This window comes from Martes martes (assembly GCF_963455335.1).
Source record: "Martes martes genome assembly, chromosome: 3".
NCBI lineage: Eukaryota > Metazoa > Chordata > Mammalia > Carnivora > Mustelidae > Martes > Martes martes.
This window is the reverse complement of record NC_137890.1, coordinates 118640777-118659015: the sequence shown is the minus strand read 5'-3', so window position 1 is coordinate 118659015 and position 18239 is coordinate 118640777.

Below are 18239 nucleotides of genomic sequence, written 5' to 3'. Positions count from 1 at the left end.
CTTAAAATATTAATTAAGAGCCCAAAGTATAAAATTCTTTTTTTTTTAAAGACTTATTTATTTATTTAAGAGAGAGAGAGGGTGAGAGAGTACATGCATGTGTGATTAGGGCTGGAGGGGCAGAGGGAGAGGGAAAGAGAATCGGAGGCAGACTCCCTGCTGAATGTGGATCTTGGAGGAAGGGTGTGATCCCACCACCCTGAGATCATGACCTGAGCAAAAACCAAGAGTTGGAGGCTCAACCTACTGAGCTGCCCTGGTGTCCCCCCAAGTATAAATTTCTTTTTTTTTTCCAAGTATAAAATTCTAAGGTTGTGATGATGTCTTCAAAAAAGTGTTCTAAAATAAATAAATAAATAAATATTCTGGAACATTTCAAGTATTAGCAGAAAAAAATTTATTATAAGAGTATATCATTTTAGCTCTTAAATGAATGTTACTATAGTAGAAGTGTGTGAACCCCAAAAAAGTAATAAATTTTTATTGATTCATGAGAATGTTTTGTAAATGAAGGACACTAATCTTTCAGGTGTTATATGCATTAAAATATTTCTCTATTAATTTTTTTGGTAACAGTAGGTATTTATGGATTTAGTACTTTACCACGTGTGAGTAACTCTGATTTCTAGTGGAATTATAGCAATGAGCAAGGATCACATTGTTAATCTCATAGTCAGATGCCTTCACTGCTACTTTTTTTTTTTTTTTTAAAGATTTTATCCATTTATTTGACAGAGAGAGATCACAAGTAGGCAGAGAGGCAGGCAGAGAGAGAAGAAGGGAAGCAGGCTCCCCACTGAGCAGAGAGCCCGACGCGGGGCTCGATCCCATGACCCCGGGACCGTGGCCTGAGCCGAAGGCAGAGGCTTCAACCCACTGAGCCATTCAGGCGCCCCTCACTGCTACTTTCTTATAAGCCATCCTGGGAAAGTCCTTGCCCATCCTAAGATTTAATGAATAGTTACCTATTTTTTCATCTGGTACTTATACGAATCCAGGTTTTACACTTAAATCCTTGACATGTTGGGAATTTTTTTATATATGGACATTGAACTTTTAAACAATTTTAGTAGCCTAGCTTTAGGCTAATAATGTATAAATGTATAAATGTATAAATGTTATACATTTATAGGTAAAATATTTAGAAATATTTAGAATGTTTAGTCTTGTTTATTTCTGAATATTGTATGCTAATATTTCCCATTCTCAACCCTCTTCCTCATTTTGTGGTGACAAATTGGTATGGGGTTGTTGAGAGAACTAGCCAGTAGGAAATCAGAAGGCATGACTCAGAGCTTAAGTGTACCACAGCTGAAAAATTCCAACCAGAAAATGTAATTCTCAATACAGAGCTAGAACATCTTTAAAATGTAACCACTCCTGAAAAGTTTAGCTAATGTAAATAGTTTTATTAGATATGACACATGAAGACTAAATTGGATTTCATTCCTCATCTTGATTTAGTAATCTCATGTGCAAGTTTATGGTGCCCTTTAGTGTGATTAAAGATCTGAATTAAACTTAAGTATTTATTATTTAATGAGATCATTTTAACAGCTAATATAGAGCTCTTTGTTGATCTCAGATCATACAATTCAATTGTTGTCTTCCTAAACCCATTTTTCCTTTTCTTTTCTTTTCTTTTTTTCTTTAAAGATTTTATTTATTTATTTGACAGACAGAGATCACAAATAGGCAGAGAGGCAGGCAGAGAGAGAGGGAAGCAGGCTCCCTGCCGAGCAGAGAGCCAGATGCAGGGCTCCATCCCAGGACTCTGGGATCATGACCTGAGCTGAAGTCAGAGGCTTTAACCCACTGAGCCACCCAGGCACCCCCCATTTTTTCTTTTAAAAATGAGAAGTGGTTGGGTTCTACAGGGTATATAAGCAAATGCACTTTTCTGCATATCATGTGACGTCTCACTAATCTGGTTTAATTGTGAAGAGAGAAGGAAGAAAGTACCAAGTTTGAACTAATTAAAAATGTGAGTTTAAATAATAGAAAGAGGCATCATAAGACTTAAAACATATCTGATAGACCCTTGACTTTGAACAGGATGTTTAACCTCTGAATCTTAGTTTCTACATGTATAGATTGGTGATCAAACCAGCTTCCTGGACTACCAGTCCTTTGATAAATAAATAAGATAATGTATATGATGGTCTTTTCAAACTACAAGACATTATATGCACATTTACTATTGATATTTTTAATTTAAATATAGACAGTAACCAAAATAAATATTATGCATTATTTGTCTGCTTTAAAGAACAGATAACTTACATAGTGATTATAAATGCATATGAATACAGAGTTTTACAAAATCTGGCTTTCTAAACAGGTTAAAAATTTCTCCTTTAATTCTAATTACTCTAACATGTCTTTGAACTAAGGCACCAAGTTTATGAGAAGTTTAAATGTGACACCAAGAAATACTAGCACATGGTATTTCAGTCATTATATGCACAGCAAGTAGCATAAAAACTCAATCCTCTCATTTGTGTGTCTGATTGTATTTGGTATTTTTGTTTCTGTTCATTTTTTGTTATCTGTAACTTAGGTTTAATGAGCAATCTCTAACTTTTCTATTGAATACTTTCCCATGAAATAAATCATGCTTCTATATATGAAATTCATTAAAACCAGAGGAAAACATGCAACTCTCAGGCAATTTTGAGTGCAGATGTATCCTTTGCAATTGGTTTTGTTGCACAGTACCTCTGAAATTTTAAGTGAGATAGTTTTAACTGCTTCATGTCTTAATTTCTTCATCTTAAGAAATGAGGGTAATAATAAGACCTTCTGCGTTGGAGTGTTGAGAGGACTAAATTATACATTTAGAACATAGACTGGGAAAGAGTAGGCATTCAATAATTTTTTTTTTAATTTTGTTTATTTATTTGACAGAGATCACAAGTAGGCAGAGAGGCAGGAAGAGAGAGAGGAAGGAAAGCAGACTCCCTGCCAAGTAGAGAGCCCGATGCGGGGCTCCATCCCAGGACCCTGGGATCATGACCTGAGCTGAGAGCAAAGGCTTTAACTCACTGAGCCACCCAGGCACCCCAGGTATTCAATAATTTTATTCTTTAATATTTTATGTTGATTTCTGAAACTATTAAAAGCTTAAGAACTTCGTAAGTTGCTTTGTTTGTGGCCTGTGTAGTTTTGAATGCATAACAAAAGAATCTGTTAATCTTTAGATAAAGCTAATACAAAATTTCAACTCATTGTACATACATAGGTTAAAGAGGTCTTTAATGAATTATTGATTGTTAGCTGAGCAAGTAAATAACTATAATTTCTGCATATTTAGTTATTTGGGGAAAAGCAGATTTATTTCATTAGTTTATACTTATTTATCCCAACCACCTCTCTGTTGGTATGTATCTCAGTCAGTCAACAAGAACAGTACAGTTGTCCCTTGAACAATGTGGAGGTTAGGAGCCCCATCCCCCATGCAGTCAGAAATCTGTGTATAATTTTTGATTCCTCCCCAATTGAACTGCTAATAATCTATTCTTGAGAAGTCTTATCAACAACATAAACAATTAACACATATTTTGAATGTGTTATATAGTGTATTCTTATAGTAAATTAAGCTAGAGAAAAGAAAATGTTATTAAGAAAATTGTAAAGATAAAACATTTATAGTACTGTAAAAAAATCTGTGTATAAATGGACCTGCATAGCTCAAACCCATGTTGTGTAAGGGTCAACTATATTTGCTAATTCATATTATGTGTGCAGTCCACTCCTAGGTGTTCAGATGAGGCAAGAATCAGACTATTCCTAGGGGCATGTATGTAATTCAGAAGAAGAAAACACTCTTCTTGAGTGACAAGCAGTGTGTAACTTATCTGGAGAGACATATTCTTAAACTGTATGCTGTAGTGCCTTGGTAATTCACAGAAAGAAAAAGTGAGTGTACACTGGACTCATCAGGAATGTGCTTTGGAGGAACTGGCATTTGAACTGTGTCTTCACTGAAATATAGACATAGGATGTATTCATCTCCCGGGTCTGTGATATCAGAGTACCACAAATGGGGTGGGTTAAAACAACAGAAACTTAATTCACTTGTAGTTTGGAAGGCCAGAAGGCCTAAATCACAATGTCAGCAGGGTTGATATGGTAGGGAATCTGAAGGAGAATCTGTTGCGTCCCTCTCTCCTAGCTTTCAGTGGCTCCCAGCGATCCTGGCATTCCAAGCTTGTAGCTGCATAACTCCAGTCTCTGCCTCTGTCTTCATATGGCCTGTTTCCCTGTGAGTGTGCCATCTTTTCTTCTTATAAGTACACTGATCATACTGGATCAGGTGTACCCTGGTCCTAACCAGTATGCTGGATTAGGGTACACCTCATCTAATATGACTGCATCTTAACCTGATTACGTCCACAAAGAACTTATTTCCAAATAAGGTCACATTCACAAGCACTGGGGGTAAGAATTTGAATGTATCTTTTTTTTTTTTTTTTTTTTGCTGGGGGTGTGTAGGGTGGGGTGGGTGGGGGGTGGGGGACACATTAGAACCCACAACATGCAGAGAGAAGAAGGGAGAATATCTTAGACCAGAAAGATAGTATGAATACTGGCAAAGATTTTTTGAATTTTTCTTAATTGTTTCTATTGCTTATTGGAATTTGACCCTTTTTTATGGTGTTTGAGACAGTAACAGATCTGAGTGCTTTCTCTTAAAGAAAAATACTAAAATTCATTTTATATTTAAATCTCACCATATGATTGTTTTTGTTTGTTTTTTGTACCAGGATATGATTTAGATGAGATTTTATTAAATTGGATATTGTAAAATTGTCATGTAATTCTTACTTAGAAGAAGACTAACAACAAAACTGAAACAACTCCATTATTTTGCACAGTGGTTTCAGGCTAGCATTTCCTTATATTTTGGGACAAAATTTTCATTGAATTTTCTGATCCATTCTTCCTGTTTCTTTATTAGCAGAGGTTTCTTGGTAAAACAAAGCAAATGAGCTTCTAACCATCTAAGGAGAAAAATCTAATCTGAAGAATTAAGTTGTCAAAAGAGCAAACATCATAAAAACTTCATTGAAACTGACAACTAATATTTAGTCAGAATGAAAGCAAGAATGTGTGAATTCTGCACACTTAGAATTGGAAAATCAATGACAAAATGGCTTAATTTGACTGGATGTGTCAGTTATCTAGTTATTTCTCCTTACTTACAGTAGTAAAAAGACACCATAGGATTGTGGGTGAGTCTTTTTCCTTTTGTAGGTTAGAATTGCAGGATCATTTGTCCACACCCGCTTAAAAGTTAGTGTGAACAAATGGAAAAACTGAACATGGAAGGAAACAGTAGTTTAGTCAATATATTATTTTGTTTAGCTTTTTGTGTGTAACAAACATTTACATCAGATAATCATATTTCATGAGCTTCTGCAATCACAGAAATAATCGCATATTTAATGAGCTTCTGCAATCATAGAAATGCATTTTTAGTTTCTTTAGGCAGTTTAAACCTTTCTTATACCATTGAAAAATCTTCAAACAATGCACTTAAGGCCATCTATGAATAATAATCTAATTAAGGAGGAAAATAAGCAGTTAATAAAGGTCAGTGAAACAATTAACTATTCAGTTTTACTCTCAAAGAAGTAATACAATTCTTTTTTATAGTATATGGAACAAATTGTAACAAAAATATTAATTATAACCAAATAGCTAAAGGAAAAATATACTAGGTCTTTGATATATCAAGAATATATCAATACAGTAATCAGAATAGATCAACCCAAATGAAATAAATTTAGAGAAAAAAAATGTAGACTTTATTAAGCTGTTTGGAAAGATGGAATTTAAAAACAAAATCCTCTTTTATCTAGGGAGTGAATAGATATTGTAACTTTTTGTTCCAAGCAATAAACTAAATTAATGGAAAATATCTGCACCCTATACTAAGAGACAAGACATTTTACTAGGTGCACTTTATCTTATTCTCATATATCCATAATTTACATGGAAAGCACTTTGAAAAACAATCTGCAAAGAATGAGCTTCTTAGATGACCGTCTTGTCTATCTGTGAAAAGTGTAATCATCCATAGCAAAACCACTTCTGTCTACAAATCAGTCATTAGAGCTGGAAAGTCTTAAGCCAAGGGCAAACAGTTTTTTTTTCTTCTTTCTCTTTCTTTCTTTCTTTCTTTCAATCAACCATCGAAGTTCTTATCACTTTTGATTAATATGATATGTGCACATGGAAAAATAACTATGGGCGTATTTAGATAGACAGTGACTTAGACCCTATTGTGGTTTGTCTTTGCTACATCAAACCAGTCATTGACTTTGGGCATGCATTTGATGCAATTGTAAGCATGGGTGGTTATAACAGAAGATCTCCAATAATGAGAAACTTCAGCACAGAAAGATCAATCCTCTACAGTTTTTTAAACATAGGTACAAGTTACCTACACTTTTGGGTTGCTGTTGAATTTTTTAGGTTTCAGGCAATGGAAAGGTACTTGAAGTGTACTTCAAGTTTTCTTTTTAAAGCTTAGCTACTTTGAGAAATTGCTAAAAACAAGGAGCAGTTAATAATTTGAGTCTTAGAATTTAATTATCAACACTAACTTAGCCATAGAGGTGATATTAGGGGGATATGTGTGTATATATGTGTGTGTATGAGGGTGGGGGAATGAGGGAGAGTTGTGATAAAATGTTGAGATAGTGCACAAAATCTTGAAAAATCCATCAATACCCCACTCCACTCCTTGGCCCATTCCCCTTCTGCCCAGATACACTATGGTGCGAGTGTTTTCATAGGCCTTTTACCTTTTGCCTGGAATTTAATTTTGCTGTTACTTACTCTTTCTACCTTCACTTATTCTATAAATCACTCTTCTGTGTCTTTTATTTATCTTCTGTTTTCTTGTTCTCACATTATCATTTACTAGTTGTCCCCCCATTTAACATTTACTATAAAGCATCTTGAACATGTCAGAGTAAAGCACTAAGTAAATCTTGTAAACAGCCCTTTGGAATATGCAAAGAAAAAAAAAGATTCTAGATTATAATTTCTTCTCTAAAGTTGAAATTTCTAAATTTAGGGCATATAAAATATTACATAAACATGTAATTGTTATTCATGTGATACACTCCTCACACTTTGTATTTAACAAAGGAATTATTGCCAATGATTTTGTTATAGACAAATCTTTTTACTCACAGATTTTGTAAAGCCAGACTAGAGTGGTCTTACTATTTGCTAGAATTGTTCTTTTTTTAGAAAAACTCCAATCATGACATCATGCTTTATAGTGGTTTCCTGGATAATGAGTAAAATAATTAGACAGAAAGCAAATGTGAGAGTACTCATTCAGAAGTAAGTCTTTCAGGGGTTTTACTATATAGAACATCTGAAATCTCAATTTCTTTTCTATCTCATGTGTAGACCACAAATGATACCTGGCCAGTTTGGAATCCTCATGACTACCACAACTAGATTTTTGATGCTTATGTTTTGCTGGATCCTTATGTTCATGTATTCAACTGCCTGCTTGACATATCAGCCTGGTTATTTAGAAAGATAGTGAACTAAGCAGGACAAAACCAAACCCTCTTGATTCCCCACCCCCTCAATCCATCTACCAATACTGCTCTTCTCCCAAGCTTCTTTATGTCAGTAAATGGCACCAGCAACCACCAACTTGCTTAAGCCAAAAATCTATGAGTTACCTTAGATTTTTCTGATCCCCACCTTCATGTCCATTCCTTAAGACTTTCTTGCCTATTTTACCTCAGCATATATCCTGAGTCAATCCCATTCTCTCCATTTGTGCTACTGCATACTACTGCATACTGTACCATCATCTCCTTCCCAGACTACTATAATACTCTTCTAACTGGTCTTTCCTCTTCCACCCTGAACCCCTTACTGTCCATAGTCATATATTTTTTTAAAACATAAACCTACTATATTCTTTTCCATTGAAAATTCTCCTATATGGTGTAAGAGAATGGTTGAGTTTCATTCTTCTATACATAGCTGTCCAATTTTCCCAGCACCATTTATTGAAGAGACTGTCTTTTTTCCACTGGATACTTTTTCCTGCTTTGTTGAAGATTATTTGACCATAGAGTTGCAGGTCCATATCTGAACTCTGTACTCTGTTCCACTGGTCTGTGTATCTGTTTTTGTGTCATTACCATGGTGTCTCAACATGAGGCAGGAATCTATCAGAATATCCTACAGGAAAACATAGGCAGTAACCTCTTCGACACTAGCCACAGCAGCTTCTTTCAAGACATGTTTCCAAAGGCAAAGGAAACAAAATTGAAAATGAACTTTTGGGACTTCATCAAGATCAAAAGCTTCCGTACAGCAAAGGAAACAGTCAACAAAACAACAAGGCAACCCACAGAATGGGAGAAGATATTTGCAAATGACACTGCAGACAGAGGGCTGATATCCAAGATCTATAAAGAACTCCTCAAACTCAACAAACACAAAACAGATAATCACATCAAAAAATGGGCAGAAGACACGAACAGACACTTCTCCAAAGAAGACATACAAATGGCTAAGAGACACATGAAAAAATGTTCATCATCAATAGCCATCAAAGAGATTCAAATCAAAACCATATTGAGATACCATCTTACACTAGTTAGAATGGCCAAAATTAACAAGATGAGAAACAACAAGTTTTGGAGAGGATGTGGAGAATGGGGAGCCCTCTTAACACTGTTGGTGGGAATGCAAGTTGGTGCAGCCACTTTAGAAAACAGTGTGGAGATTTCTTAAGAAATTAAAAATAGAGCTACCCTATGACACTGCAGTTGCACTACTGGGTATTTACCCCAAAGATACAGATGTGGTGAAAAGAAGAGCCATCTGTACTTAATGTTCATAGCAGCAATGGCTGCAGTCGCTAAACTGTGGAAAGAACCAGGATGCCCTTCAATGGACAAATGGATAAAGAAGATATGGTCCATATATACAATGGAGTATTATGCCTCCATCAGAAAGGATGAATACCCAATTTTTGTATCAACATGGATGGGACTGGAAGAGATTATGCTGAGTGAAATAAGTCGAGCAGAGATAGTCAATTATCATATGGTTTCACTTACTTGTGGAGCATAAGGAATAACATGGAGGACATTGGGAGATGGAGAGGAGAAGTAAGTTGGGGGAAATTGGAGGGGGAGACAAACCATGAGAGACTGTGGAATCTGAGAAACAAAGCTGAGGGTTTTGGAGGGGAGAGGGGTGGGGCGTTGGGTGAGCCTGGTGGTGGGTATTAAGGAGGGCACATATTGCATGGAGCACTGGGTGTGGTGCATAAACAATGAATCTTGGAACACTGAGAAAAACCAAAATTAAAAAAAAAAGAAAGAAAATCCTCCTGTAGTTTCTCATTGCTACTAGAATAAAACACTAATTCCTTACCCTGGTTTCCATATTCAGGAATGGTCTCCCTCACCAAATATAACTCACACCATTTTATTACCTTCCCACTGCTTTTTAATTAAATGGATTTTTCCATTTCATTTTTACATGCTAATCCTGGTCCTCCTTTAGGCCCTTTGCAAAAATAGTGCTGTACCTGAAATGACGATCCCCTGATCCATACATAGCAATAGCTCTATCTTATCATTCAGAAGTTAGCTTAAATATTACCCTCTCCCCAAATCTCTTCCTGAACTGTTTGAAATAGCCACCTAGAATTAATTCATGCTTCAGATGTTAATGAGGGTGTAGTGATTCCTGCCTAAGGAGCTAAGTCAGGTCAAAGTCCAGCCTTCTAGCTAGTAACTCAGAATTTTAGGAGTATTGTGATAAAATTGAGTGGGAGTGGCTAACCCTTACTCTGGAATGAAATTTGATTGATGTTGATCAGTTTAATGGTAACTCCATTGTCTTTGCCAGTGTTTGGCTTAGGTATGAGGAGGTGACATTGTCTGAACCAATGAGATATGAGGTGAAGTCTTCTGAGTGTTTCTGAGAATATTTTTGTCATTCTTACCAACTATGCAAATAAGGGTCTTGCCATAATTCAGCTGTTTGTGGTCATTAATGACTTTATGACAAATATATTTGATTCAGATAATAAGATTACAAATTTATTCTTTACAGATTAACAAATGATTGTAAAGCTCTTAACATATAAAAAGTCTCAGAATATTCATTCATTCATTCATTCATTCATTCACTCTTTTAGGAATTAATGAGGACTTAGAATGAGTCACATTTCATTGAGTCACATGTTGGACATAGCTAGCAAGCTAAGTCAGGTGAAATTGAGATAACTTTTAAAATGTAAAGTTAAAGTACTTATTAGTGGAGTGAGTATTTAGCCATGACCTTGAAGGAGGAGATATACTTGCTAAGCTTCAGGGTTCCTGAAGGACCTTCTTAGAAGTAGTTTCAACCACTTTCCTTCTCAGGGGAGATAAATTCAAACTTGGGAAATTATTGTAATTTCTTTGGTTAGTGTCTGAAATTTTAAAATCATGCTAATTTGCAGAGATGATGGGATTTAATGATCTTATCTTCTGAGAGATAATTTGCCTCTGGTCAGTTTCTGTCACAGTTAATCAGTACGTTTTGTGCCATTTTCTAATACATAAACATAGCTTCCCACTATTGTACAGGGCATGAAATATTACTAATAAGCATATAGGCAGCAGTGGATGGGTAAACCTTATAGGTGGAGTCCATTACTTAAAGACAAGCGGTGGGGTATCTTTACAAATACTGCTGGTTTCAATTTTTTGGAAATTCCAGGCCATGACATCGGTATTACACATTTAAAGCCAGTTCACCCATTTAAAATGTTACCCATTTAAAGTGAAACTAGGTTCTAATTTAGCTTCTGCAATATATTATCAGTGCGACATTGGCAAATTTCAGTCTTCACATCAAATAGGGATGAGCTCAATGGCTCTTCCTACACCATAGATTAGATGATGAAATAAAAATGTGTTAAATTTCTTTGAAGACTCAAATGTGAAAATTATGATTATTGTAGGTATGACCTAACAGTTTCAATAGTGATGTTCAAGTGTGGAATATTTTTCATATTTGCTTTTCTACCTCAGACCCCTCCTCCCCTTGTCACTCATTTCTGGTTTACAGCAGTTTCATTTCAACAAACTTAGGATACTGTGAGTGTCTATTTCAAAGACACTTTGCCAGGATTTGGGCAGGACTCCCACACAGCTGCAGAGTCCCATTGACCAAAGGAATGCTGGTGTCTGAACTTGGCCCCTTCTCTCTTCCCAGGTCATTATGTTCACATAGCTGCTGAAGCTGTAGGTGTGTGTGTTTGTTAATGTCTGCTTTTATGAATGACCACGACTGGTGACGGCAATTGTGATCCCCTCTTCCTTTGGGCATTATTGTTTCTCTACTAACACCACCTGTCTGCTGGCTCCCTCTATGCCTCTGGAATGTAAATGTTGGCTCTCTCAATAGCATATTTGTTAGTTCTTCTGGGGATTCTGCACTGACATCTCCTCCAGTATGGGTGATTTTTTTTTTCCCCAGCTGTAACCACTTTTTGTAACTAGAGTCTCCCTACTTCACTGCGTAACCCTCATAGGATGCTAACAGATGGCTGAATCCCCACTTGCCTTCAGGAGGACTTGGATATCCATGTAGGCTAAGCAGTGGGATTATAGAATACCTTTGCAGACTACCCTGGGCACTCTGGGTCTTAGTGTCACATATGAAATTTCCCCATGTTCTGACAGAATGAGGTCTGTTTGCAGGCTTGTGGCTTTGAAGCTTGGGGATGGGAGACCAGAAAATCCATCCCCAAAGGAAGGGAGATGGAGGTGGGTGGGCAATCACTGACAACTCAAAACTCTGTACAGGTAGGAGAAGGGGCTGTGTTTTGCCATAATAATGCTTTGGAATGTTAATACCTTGAAAACTTTATGGAGGAGGTAGTTAGTTTGCTTTTCTTTGGATTTAGAAGGTGAATCATGCACTTCTTTTTGTTCTTAACTCTGAACTGCTTCCAGTGTGGTCTCTACCCCAGGTGGAAGCCCTGGGGGTCAGAAATGTTCTTTACATCCATCTGCGAATTCTACTTTTATGAATGCTTCATTGTCTCATGCTTCCATAACATTTGGTCCATGCCTGATGTCAAGGTCCTGGTTACATAAGTCAGCTGTTTATTTACCTGTTTGGGTAACCCACTGGGGCTTCTTGATTGCAGTGGCTGCTCAGAGGCTGGTGCATAGTGGGTTTATAGTAATGTTTGTTGCTTTGATGAATAAAATAGATGAATGAATGAATGAAAGAAACTCTGGAAATGTAAAGATAGCATCTTCCATTTAATTATTAAGTGCCCATGAACAACTTTTTTCTTTTACTAAAAATTATTTGCTGCTTATTTGAAATTCAAATTTAACTGGAAATCCTGCATTTTATCTGATAAACCAACCTGAAAGAAAATCCCTAACTAACCATTATGTATACCAACAAAGGGACCACTCCCTACTATGCATGAGACCAAAGACATTTTATATCATAAGGTGAGTGAAGCAACATAGCCTAAAAAGACTCAGTCACTGAATGATCACAGAATCTTGAAATGTCTGTGTGAGTATGGAGCACGGGGCCCATTTTTCAAATGATTCAGGTTATCAGTGGGGGTTAGATCCAAGTTTTCTGGGTGATGGGCTATTGGTTTGGGGAATCTAGCAGACTGGCAAGCAAGAGTGGAAAGTGTATCTACCCTAACAAATGGGAAGTAGAGAATGGGCTGCATAGAAAATAAGGATGTGGGGACAAAAAAAAAAAAAAAGGAAGAAAAAGAGGAGTGTCAACTAGTACAGTCAGGAAGAGCAAGATGAAAAAGAGAAACTTCCCTTTGCCTTTCTCATCCTCTCTAGCCTAGCAACCAGTGTTCAAGCTACCAATCTGTGATCCTGATTCAGAACATAAGAAAATAAGGACTTTCTTCAAAATGAAGCTTTTTTCCCTCTGTAATTTTTTAAATTAATTTTTAAATAAACATATAATATATTTTTAGCCCCAGGGGTACAGGTCTGTGAATCGCCAGGTTTACACACTTCACAGCACTCACCACAGCACACATACCCCACAATGTCCATGACCCCACCTCCCTCTCCCGACCCCCCTCCCCCCAGCAGCTCTCAGTTTGTTCTGCGAGATTAAGAGTCTCCCTCCTGATGCCATCTTATTTCATTTATTCTTTTCCTACCCCCCAAACCTCCCACGTTGCATCTCCACTTCCTCATATCAGGGAGATCATATGATAGTTGTCTTTCTCCAATTGACTTATTTCATGAAGCATAGTACCCTCTAGTTCCATCCACGTCGTCGCAAATGGCAAGATTTCATTTCTTCTGATGGCTGTATAGTATTCCATTGTATCTATATACCACCTCTTCTTTAGCCATTCATCTGTTGATGGACATCTAGGTTCTTTCCATAGTTTGGCTATTGTGGACATTGCTGCTATAAACATTCGGGTACACGTGCCCCTTTGGATCATTACGTTTGTGTCCTTAGGGTAAATATCCAGTAGTGCGATTGCTGGGTCATAGGGTAGATCCATTTTCAACTTTTTGAGGAACCTCCATGCTGTTTTCCAGAGTGGTTGCGCCAGCTTGCATTCCCACCAACAGCGTAGGAGGGTTCCCCTTTCTCCACATCCTCGCCAGCATCTGTCATTTCCTCACTTGTTAATTATAGCCATTCTGATTGGTGTGAGGTGGTATCTCATTGTGGTTTGATTTGTATTTCCCTGATGCCAAGTGATGTGGAGCCTTTTTCATGTGTCTGTTGGCCATCTGGATGTCTTCTTTGCAGAAATGTCTGTTCATGTCCTCTGCCCATTTCCTGATTGGATTATTTGTTCTTTGGGTGTTGAGTTTGCTAAGCTCTTTATAGATTTTGGATATTAGCCCTTTATCTGATATGTCGTTTGCATATATCTTCTCCCATTCTGCCAGTTGTCTTTTGATTTTGTTAACTGTTTCCTTTGCCGTGCAAAAGCTTTTGATCTTGAAGTCCCAATAGTTCATTTTTGCCCTTGCTTCTGTTGCCTTTGGCGATGTTCCTAGGAAGAAGTTGCTGCAGCTGAGGTCGAAGAGGTTGCTGCCTGTGTTCTCCTCAAGGATTTTGATGGATTCCTTTCTCACATTGAGGTTCTTCATCCATTTTGAGTCTATTTTTGTGTGTGGTGTAAGGAAATGTTCCAGTTTGATTTTTCTGCATGTGGCTGTCCAATTTTCCCAACACCATTTCTTGAAGAGACTGTCTTTTTTCCATTGGACATTCTTTCCTGCTTTGTCGAAGATTAGTTGACCATAGAGTTGAGGGTCTATTTCTGGGCTCTCTATTCTGTTCCATTGATCTATATGTCTGTTTTTGTGCCAGTACCATACTGTCTTGATGATGACAGCTTTGTAATAGAGCTTGAAGTCTGAAATTTTGATGCCACCAACTTTGGCTTTCTTTTTCAAAATTCCTTTGGGTATTTGAGGTCTTTTCCGGTTCCATATAAATTTTAGGGTTATTTGTTCCATTTCTTTGAAAAAAATGGATGGGATTTTGATAGGGATTGCATTAAATGTGTAGATTGCTTTAGGTAGCATAGACATTTTCACAATATTTGTTCTTCCGATCCAGGAGCATGGAACATTTTTCCATTTCGTTGTGTCTTCCTCAATTTCTTTCATGAGTACTTTATAGTTTTCTGAGTATAGATTCTTTGCCTCTTTGGTTAGGTTTATTCCTAGGTATCTTATGGTTTTGGGTGCAATTGTAAATGGGATTGACTCCTCAATTTCTCTTTCTTCTGTCTTGTTGTTAGTGTAAAGAAATGCAACTGATTTCTGTGCATTGATTTTATATCCTGATACTTTACTGAATTCCTGTACAAGTTCTAGCAGTTTTGGAGTGAAGTCTTTTGGGTTTTCCACATATAGTATCATATCATCTGTAAAGAGTGATAGTTTGACTTCTTCTTTGCCTATTTGGATGCCTTTAATTTCTTTTTGTTGTCTGATTGCTGAGGCTAGGATTTCTAGTACTATGTTGAATAGCAGTGGTGATAATGGACATCCCTATTGTGTTCCTGACCTTAGTGGAAAAGCTCTCAGTTTTTCTCCATTGAGAATGATATTTGCAGTGGGTTTTTCATAGATGGCTTTGATAATATTGAGGTATGTGCCCTCTATCCCTACACTTTGAAGAGTTTTGATGAGGAAGGGATGCTGTACTTTGTCAAATGCTTTTTCAGCATCTACTGAGAGTATAATATGGTTCTTGTTCTTTATTTTATTAATGTCTTGTGTCACATTGATTGATTTGCGGATGTTGAACCAACCTTGCAGCCCTGGAATAAATCCCACTTGGTCGTGGTGAATAATTCTTTTAATGTACTGTTGGATCCTATTGGCCAGTATTTTGGTGAGAATTTTTGCATCTGTGTTCATCAAGGATATTGGTCTGTAATTCTCTTTTTTGATGGGATCCTTGTCTGGTTTTGAGATCAAGGTGATGCTGGCCTCATAAAATGAGTTTGGAAGTTTTCCTTCCATTTCTATTTTTTGGAACAGTTTCAGGAGAATAGGAATTAATTCTTCTTTAAATGTTTGGTAGAATTCCCCTGGGAAGCCATCTGGCCCTGGGCTTTTTTTTGTTTGGAGAGTTTTGATGACGGTTTCAATCTCCTTACTGGTGATGGGTCTGTTCAGATTTTCTATTTCTTCCTGGTTCAGTTGTGGTAGTTAATATGTCTCTAGAAATGTATCCGTTTCTTCCAGATTGTTGAATTTGTTGGCGTAGAGTTGCTCATAGTATGTTCTTATAATTGTTTGTATTTCTTTGGTGTTAGTTGTGATATCTCCTCTTTCCTTCATGATTTTATTTATTTGCGTCCTTTCTCTTTTCTTTTTGATAAGTCTGGCCAGGGGTTTGTCAATATTATTAATTCTTTCAAAGAACCAGCTCCTAGTTTTGTTGATTTGTTCTATTGTTTTTTTAGTTTCTATTTCATTGATTTCTGCTCTGATCTTTATGATTTCTCTTCTCCTGCTGGGTTTAGGCTTTCTTTGTTGTTCTTTCTCCAACTCCTTTAGGTGTAGGGTTAGGTTGTGTATTTGAGACCTTTCTTGTTTCTTGAGAAAGGCTTGTACCTCTATATATTTTCCTCTCAGGACTGCCTTTGTTGAGTCCCACAGATTTTGAACCGTTGTGTTTTCATTCTCATTTGTTTCCATGAATTTTTTCAATTCTTCTTTAATTTCCTGGTTGACCCATTCATTCTTTAGAAGGATGCTCTTTAGTCTCCATGTATTTGGGTTCTTTCCACATTTCCTCTTGTGATTGAGTTGTAGCTTCAGAGCATTGTGGTCTGAAAATATGCAGGGAATGATCCCAATCTTTTGATACTGGTTGAGACCTGATTTATGACCCAGACCTGATTTATGAACAGTCTGGAGACTGTTCCATGTGCACTAGAGAAGAATGTGTATTCTGCTGCTTTGGGATGGAATGTTCTGAATATATCTGTGATGTCCATCTGGTCCAGTGTGTCATTTAAGGCCTTTATTTCTTTGTTGATATTTTGCTTGGATGATCTGTCCATTTCAGTGAGGGGAGTGTTAGAGTCCCCTACTATGATTGTATTATTGTCGATGTGTGTTTGATTTTGTTATTAATTGGTTTATATAGTTGGCTGCTCCCATGTTAGGGTCATAGATATTTAAAATTGTTAGGTCTTCTTGTTGGACAGACCCTTTGAGTATGATATAGTGTCCTTCCTCATCTCTTATTATAATCTTTGGCTTAAAATCTAATTGATCTGATATAAGCATTGCCACCCCAGCTCTCTTCTGATGTCCATTAGCATGGTAAATGTTTTCCACCCCCTCACTTTAAATCTGGAGGTGTCTTCGGGTCTAAAATGAGTTTCTTGTAGGCAGCATATTGATGGGTTTTGTTTTTTTATCCATTCTGATACCCTGTGTCTTTTGATTGGGGCTTTTAGCCCATTAACATTCAGGGTAACTATTGAGAGATATGAATTTAGTGCCATTGTATTGCCTGTAAGGTGACTGTTACTGTATATTGTCTCTGTTTCTTTCTGATCTACTACTTTTAGGGTCTCTCTTTGCTTAGAGGACCCCTTACAATATTTCCTATAGAGCTGGTTTGGTGTTTGCAAATTCTTTCAGTTTTGTTTGTCTTGGAAGCTTTTTATCTCTCCTTCTATTTTCAGTGATAGCCCAGCTGGATATAGTGTTCTTGGCTGCATGTTTTGTCGTTTAGTGCTCTGAATATATCATGCCAGTTCTTTCTGGCCTACAAGGTCTCTGTGGATAAGTCTGCTGCCTATCTAATATTTTTACCATTGTATGTTACAGACTTCTTGTCCCGGGCTGCTTTCAGGATTTTCTCTTTGTCGCTAAGACTTGTAAATTTTACTATTAGATGACAGGGTGTGTACCTTTTCTTATTGATTTTGAGGTGGGTTCTCTGCACCTCCTGGATTTTGAAGCTTGTTCCGTTTGCCATATTAGGGAAATTCTCTCCAATAATTCTCTCCAATATTCCTTCTGCTCCCCTCTCTCTTTCTTCTTCTTCTGGAATCCCATTTATTCTAATGTTGTTTCATCTTATGGTATCACTTATCTCTCGAATTCTCCCCTCGTGGTCCAGTATTTGTTTGTCTCTCTTTTGCTCAGCTTCTTTATTCTCTGTCATTTGGTCTTCTATATCACTATTTCTATTTTTGATTGCACCTCATTAATCGCTTTTTTGATTTCAACTTGGTTAGGTTTTAGTTCTTCTGTTTCTCCAGAAAGGGCTTTTATCTCTCCGGAGAGGGTTTCTCTAATATTATCCATGCCTTTTACGAGCCTGGTTAGAACCTTGAGAATTGTCATTCTGAACTCTAGATCTGACATATCACCAATGTCTGTATTGATTAGGTCCCTAACCTTCGGTACTGCCTCTTGTTCTTTTTTTTTTTTTGTGGTGAGTTTTTCCGCCTTGTCATTTTGTTCAGATAAGAATATATGAAGGAGCAAATAAAATACTAAAAGGGTGGCAAAGACCCCAGGACAATGTGCTTTAACGAAATCAGAAGAAACCCCAAATCATGGCGGGGAGAAAGGGGATAAAAAGATGTTCAGAAAAAAAAATTAGAAAAAGAAAACAAATAAAGAAAAAATATAAAAAAGAAAAAAATATATATATTAGACTGGTGA